This window comes from Arachis hypogaea, chromosome 13, assembly GCF_003086295.3.
Source record: "Arachis hypogaea cultivar Tifrunner chromosome 13, arahy.Tifrunner.gnm2.J5K5, whole genome shotgun sequence".
Classification (NCBI taxonomy): Eukaryota; Viridiplantae; Streptophyta; class Magnoliopsida; order Fabales; family Fabaceae; genus Arachis; species Arachis hypogaea.
Window position 1 is genome coordinate 33525873 of NC_092048.1, and position 6473 is coordinate 33532345.

The 6473-nt window shown below is 39.8% G+C and overlaps 1 non-coding gene across 1 annotated transcript; it reads right to left on the reverse strand.

The window, feature by feature from the left end:
• Nucleotides 1-1584: 1584 nt before the first annotated feature.
• LOC112740103 (small nucleolar RNA R71) lies at nt 1585-1692 on the reverse strand. Its single transcript, XR_003171039.1, has one exon. It is a non-coding gene; the product is annotated as a small nucleolar RNA R71 (small nucleolar RNA).
• Between the last annotated feature and the right edge of the window lie 4781 nt (nt 1693-6473).

The window sequence follows — 6473 nt, forward strand, 5'->3', positions numbered from 1 at the left end:
TGTTTTGTTGTTTCTCATATGCATTCTCAATTTATTAGTGTCTTTTATATGAAAATTTTTAAGTTTGGTGTCCTGCATGCATTGTTTCTTTTATCCTAGTTGCATTCTTATTGTTTCTCATCATTAAAAATTCAAAAATATTTTCAAAATTGTGTCTTTTCAAGTCAATAATACAGAGAATTAAAGATTCAGAATATTCAGCAGAGGAATCAAATAGAAAAAGCTGGGCGTTCAAAACGCCCAGTGAAGAAGGAAAACTGGCGTTTAAACGCCAGCCAGGGTACCTGGCTGGGCGTTTAATGCCCAAAAAGGTAGAGATTTGGGCGTTAAACGCCAGAATGGGCACCATTCTGGGCGTTTAACGCCAGGATGACACCAGAGGGAAGATTTTGTTTTTAATTCACATTTTTTTCAAGTTTTCATAATTTTTCAAAATTAAATCTTTTTCAAATCATATCTTTTCAATCATATCTCTTTCAAAATCAATTTCTTTCCATTTTATATTTATTTTTGCTATTTTCAAAATTTTCAAGTTGTTACTTGCCTATTAAGAAAGGATCAAACTTTAAATTTTAAAATCATATCTTTTAATTTCTTGATAGTCAAGTAATCAACTTAATTTTAAAAATTTTCTTTTTCTAAATTGATTTTCAATTATATCTTTTCAAACATATCTTTTCAATCACATCTTTTTCAAAATTAATTTTTTCAATCATATCTTTTTTCTAATTTCAAATTTTTTTTTTAAAAAAATCACTTTATTTCTTTCCCAATCTTAGTTTTCGAAAATCTCAATCAAATTTTCAAATTTCTTTTTAAAATCTTTTAATTAATTTTTGAAAATTCTTCCCCTCTTTTCACATCCTTCTATTTAAAGGACTAAGACTCCTCATCAAGGTGCAATTCGAACTCTATCCCTCTTGATAAGTTCGAATTCCCTCTTCTCCACCTCCTCCTTCTATTCTTCTTTTCCTCTGACACCTCAAGGAATCTCTATACTTTGACATAGAGGATTCTCTACTTTCTTGTTCTCTTCTCTTTCATATGAGCAGGAACAAAGATAAAGGCATACTTGTTCAAGCTGATCCTGAACCTGAAAGGACCTTGAAGAGAAAGCTAAGAGAAGCTAAAGAACAATTCTCTTTAGAGGGCCTAACAGAGCTCTTCAAAGAAGAAGAAACCATGGCAGCCGAAAACAACAATGCCAACAATGCAAGGAAGGTGCTTGGTGACTTTACTGCACCTACTCCTGATTTCTATGGGAGAAGCATCTCAATCCCTGCCATTGGAGCAAACAACTTTGAGCTTAAGCCTCAATTAGTTTCTCTAATGCAACAGAATTGCAAGTTTCATGGACTTCCATTGGAAGATCCTCATCAGTTCTTAGCTGAGTTCTTGCAAATCTGTGACACTGTCAAGACCAATGGGGTTAACCCTGAAGTCTACAGACTTATACTTTTTCCTTTTGCTGTAAGAGACAGAGCTAGGACATGGTTGGATTCACAACCTAAAGAAAGCCTGAACTCTTGGGAAAAGCTAGTCAATGCCTTCTTGGCAAAGTTATTTCCACCTCAAAAATTGAGCAAGCTTAGAGTGGAAGTCCAAACCTTTAGATAGAAGGATGGTGAGTCCCTCTATGAAGCTTGGGAGAGATACAAGCAATTTATCAGAAGGTGCCCTTCTGACATGCTTTCAGAATGGAGCATCATAGGAATCTTCTATGATGGTCTGTCTGAACTATCCAAGATGTCATTGGATAGCTTTGCTGGAGGATCTCTTCATCTGAAGAAGACGCCTGTAGAAGCTCAAGAACTCATTGAAATGGTTGCAAATAACCAATTCATGTACACCTCTGAAAGGAATCCTGTAAATAATGGGACAACTCAGAAGAAAGGAGTTCTTGAGATTGATACTCTGAATGCCATATTGGCTCAGAATAAAATATTGACCCAACAAGTCAATATGATTTCTCAGAGTCTGTCTGAAATGCAAGCAGCAACAGGCAGTACTAAGGAAGTTTCCTCTGAAGAAGAAGCTTATGATCCTGAGAACCCAGCAATGAAAGAGGTGAATTACATGGGAGAACCCTATGAAAACACCTATAATCCTTCATGGAGAAATCACCCAAATCTCTCATGGAAGGATCAACAGAGACCTCAACAAGGTTTCAACAACAACAATGGTAGAAGAAACAGGTTTAACAATGGCAAGCCTTTTCCATCACCTTCTCAGCAACAGACAGAGAATTCTAAGCAAAACCCCTCTGACTTAACAACCATTGTCTCTGATCTAATCAAAACCACTCAAAGTTTCATGACTGAAACAAGGTCCTCCATTAGAAATTTGGAGGCATAATTGGGTCAGCTGAGTAAGAAAATTACTGAACTCCCTCCTAGCACTCTCCCTAGCAATACAGAAGAGAACCCAAAAAGAGAGTGCAAGGCCATAACCACATCTCACATGGCCGAACATGGAGAGGAGGAAGAGGCAGTGATTCCCACTGAGGAAGACCTCAATGGACACCCACTGACCTCCATGGAGTTCCCTAATAAGGAACCATGAGAATTTGAGGCTCATACTGAGACCATAGCGATTCCATTAAATCTACTTCTGCCATTCATGAGCTCTGATAAATATTCTTCCTCTGAAGAGGATGAAGATGTTACTGAAGAGCAAGTTGCTAAGTACCTTGGAGTAATCATGAAGCTAAATACCAAGTTATTTGATAATGAGACTTGGGAGAATGAACCTCCATTGCTCATCAAAGAACTGGATAACTTGACTAGGCAGAGATTACCTCAAAAGAGACAGGACCCTGGAAAGTTCTCAATCCCTTGTACCATAGGCACCATGACCTTTGAGAAGGCTCTGTGTGACCTAGGGTCAAGCATAAACCTTATGCCTCTCTCTGTAATAGAGAAGCTAGGGATCATTGAGGTACAAGATGCTAGAATCTCACTGGAGATGGCAGACAATTCAAAGAAACAAGCTTATGGACTTGTAGAGGATGTCTTGGTAAAGGTTGAAGACCATTACATCCTTACTGATTTCATAGTCCTAAAGACTGGGAAGTGTATGGATGAATCCATCATCCTTGGCAGACCCTTCCTAGCCACAGCAAAAGCTGTGATTGATGTTGACAGAGGAGAATTGTTCATTCAAGTGAATGGAGACTCCCTTGTGTTTAAAGCTCAAGGATATCCCTCTGTCACCATGGAGAGGAAGCACGAAGAGCTTCTCTCAATACAGAGTCAAATAGAGCCCCCACAGTCAAACTCTAAGTTTGGTGTTGAACCCCCACATTCAAACTCTAAGTTTGGTGTTGGGAGGTTCCAACATTGCTCTGAACATCTGTGAGGCTCGATGAGAGCCACTGTCAAGCTATTGACATTAAAGAAGCACTTGTTGGGAGGCAACCTAATTTTTACTTTAAATTTCTATTTTCTATTGTTATTTTATGTTTTCTGTAGGTTGATGATCATGTGAAGTCACAAAAACAATTAAAAAAGCAAAAACAAAGTGAAAAACAGAATGAAAAATAGAACACTCTGGAGGAGATAATTACTGGCGTTTAAAAGCCAGTAAAGGTAGCAGAATGGGCGTTAAACGCCCAGTCTGGCACCATTCTGGGCGTTTAACGCCAGAAAAGGGCACCAGACTGGCGTTTAACGCCAGGAATGGGCAAGAAGCTGGCGTTAAACGCCAGAAATGGGCAGCAGCCTGCGTTTAACGCCAGGATTGGCAGAAAAGGGTGTTTTACACGCCACTTGGTGCAGGGATGAGATATCCTTGGCACCTCAGGATCTGTGGATCCCACATGATCCCTACCTACCCCACCACTCTCTTTCTTCTTCACCCATTCACCAATCACCTCAATACCTCTTCCCCAAAAACCCCTCACCTATCAAATCCCACCATTCTCTTCACCACTCACATCCATCCTTCATAAAACCCCACCTACCTCACCATCCAAATTCAAACCACTTTCCTTCCCAAACCCACCCTCTATAGCCGAACCAGACACCCCCTCTCACCCCTATATAAACCCATCTTCACTCCTTCATTTTCACACAACCTAAACACCAATTCTCCCCCTTGGACGAAACACAAAGCCCACTCCATCTCCTCTATTTCTTCTTCTTCTACTCTCTTCTTTCTTCTTTTGCTCGAGGACGAGCAACCTTCTAAGTTTGGTGTGGTAAAAGCTAAAGCTTTTTGTTTTTCCATAACCATTTATGGCACCAAAGGCCGGAGAAACCTCTAGAAAGAGGAAAGGGAAGGCAAAAGCTTCCACCTCCGAGTCATGGGAGATGGAGAGATTCCTCTCAAGGGTGCATCAAGACCACTTCTATGAAGTTGTAGCCAAGAAGAAGGTGATCTCCGAGGTCCCTTTTAAGCTCAAAAAGGGCGAATATCCGGAGATCCGACATGAGATCCGAAGAAGAGGTTGGGAAGTTCTCACCAACCCCATTCAACAAGTCAGAATCTTAATGGTTCAAGAGTTCTATGCCAATGCATGGATCACCAAGAACCATGATCAAAGTGTGAACCCAGACCCCAAGAATTGGCTTACAATGGTCCAAGAGAAATACTTAGATTTTAGTCCGGAAAATGTAAGGTTGGCATTCAACTTGCCCATGATGCAAGGAGATGCACACCCCTACACTAGAAGGGTCAACTTTGATCAAAGGTTGGACCAAGTCCTCATGGACATCTGTGAAGAGGGCGCTCAATGGAAGAGAGATTCAAGAGGGAAGCCGGTTCAACTTAGAAGGCATGACCTCAAGCCCGTGGCTAGGGGATGGTTGGAGTTCATCCAACGTTCAATCATTCCCACTAGCAACCGGTCCGAAGCTACTATAGACCGGGCTATCATGATACATAGCATGATGATTGGAGAAGAAGTGAAAGTTCATGAGGTTATATCCCAAGAACTCTACAAGGTGGCGGACAAGTCCTCCACTATGGCAAGGTTAGCCTTCCCTCATCTCATTTGTCACCTCTGTAATTCGGCTGGAATTGACATAGAGGAAGACATCCTCATTGATGAGGACAAGCCCATCACTAAGAAAAGGATGGAGCAAACAAGAGATCCCACTCATGGACAAGAGCATGAGGAATTTCCTCATCATGAAATCCCTGAGATGCCTCAAGGGATGCATTTTCCTCCACAAAACTATTGGGATCAAATCAACACCTCCCTAGGAGAATTAAGTTCTAACATGGGACAACTAAGGGTGGAGCACCAAGAGCATTCCATCCTCCTCCATGAAATTAGAGAAGATCAAAGAACCATGAGAGAGGAGCAACAAAGGCAAGGAAGAGACATTGAGGAGCTCAAGCACTCCATAAGATCTTCAAGAGGAAGAACAAGCCGCCATCACTAAGGTGGACCCGTTCTTTAATTTCCTTGTTCTTTATTTTCTGTTTTTCGAAAATTGTGCTCTATGTTTATTTATGTTTGTGTCTTTATTACATGATCATTAGTGTCTAAGTGTCTATGCTTTAAAGCTATGAAAATAAATCCATCACCTTTCTTAAATGAAAAATGTTTTTAATTGAAAAAGAAAAAGAAGTACATGAATTTTGAATTTTAAAACAGTTTAATTATTTTGATGTGGTGGCAATGCTATTGTTTTTCTGAATGAATGCTTGAACAGTGTATATTTTTGAATTTGATTGTTTATGAATGTCAAAATTGTTGTCTCTTGAAAGAATGATGGGAAAAGGAGAAATGTTATTTGATGATCTGAAAAATCATAAAATTGATTCTTGAAGCAAGAAAAAGCAGTGAAAAGCTTGCAAAAAAAAAAAAAAGAGGCAAAAAAAAAGAGAAAAGAAAAAGAAAGAAAAAGAAAAGCAAGCAGAAAAAGCCAATACCCCTTTAAACCAAAAGGCAAGGGTGATAAAAAGGATCCAAGGCTTTGAGCATCAGTGGATAGGAGGGCCCACAGGAATAAAATCCTGGCCTAAGCGGCTAAACCAAGCTGTCCCTAACCATGTGCTTGTGGCGTGAAGGTGTCAAGTGAAAACTTGAGACTGAGCAGTTAAAGTCGAGGTCCAAAGCAAAAAGAAGAGTGTGCTTAAGAACCCTGGACAATCTGAAAAGGTTCACCCAGTTATGTGTCGGTGGCATTTATGTATCCGGTGGTAATACTGGAAAACAAAGTGCTTAGAGCCACGGCCAAGACTCATAAAGTAGCTGTGTTCAAGAATCAACATACTTAACTAGGAGAGTCAGTAACACTATCTGGATTCTGAGTTCCTATAGATGCCAATCAGTCTGAACTTCAAGGGATAAAGTGAGATGCCAAAACTGTTCAGAAGCAAAAAGCTAAAAGCCCCGCTCATCTAATTAATACTGATCTTCATAGATGTTTTTGGAATTCATTGTATATTCTCTTATTTTTATCCTATTTGATTTTCAGTTGCTTGGGGACAAGCAACAATTTAAGTTTGGTGTTGTGATGAGC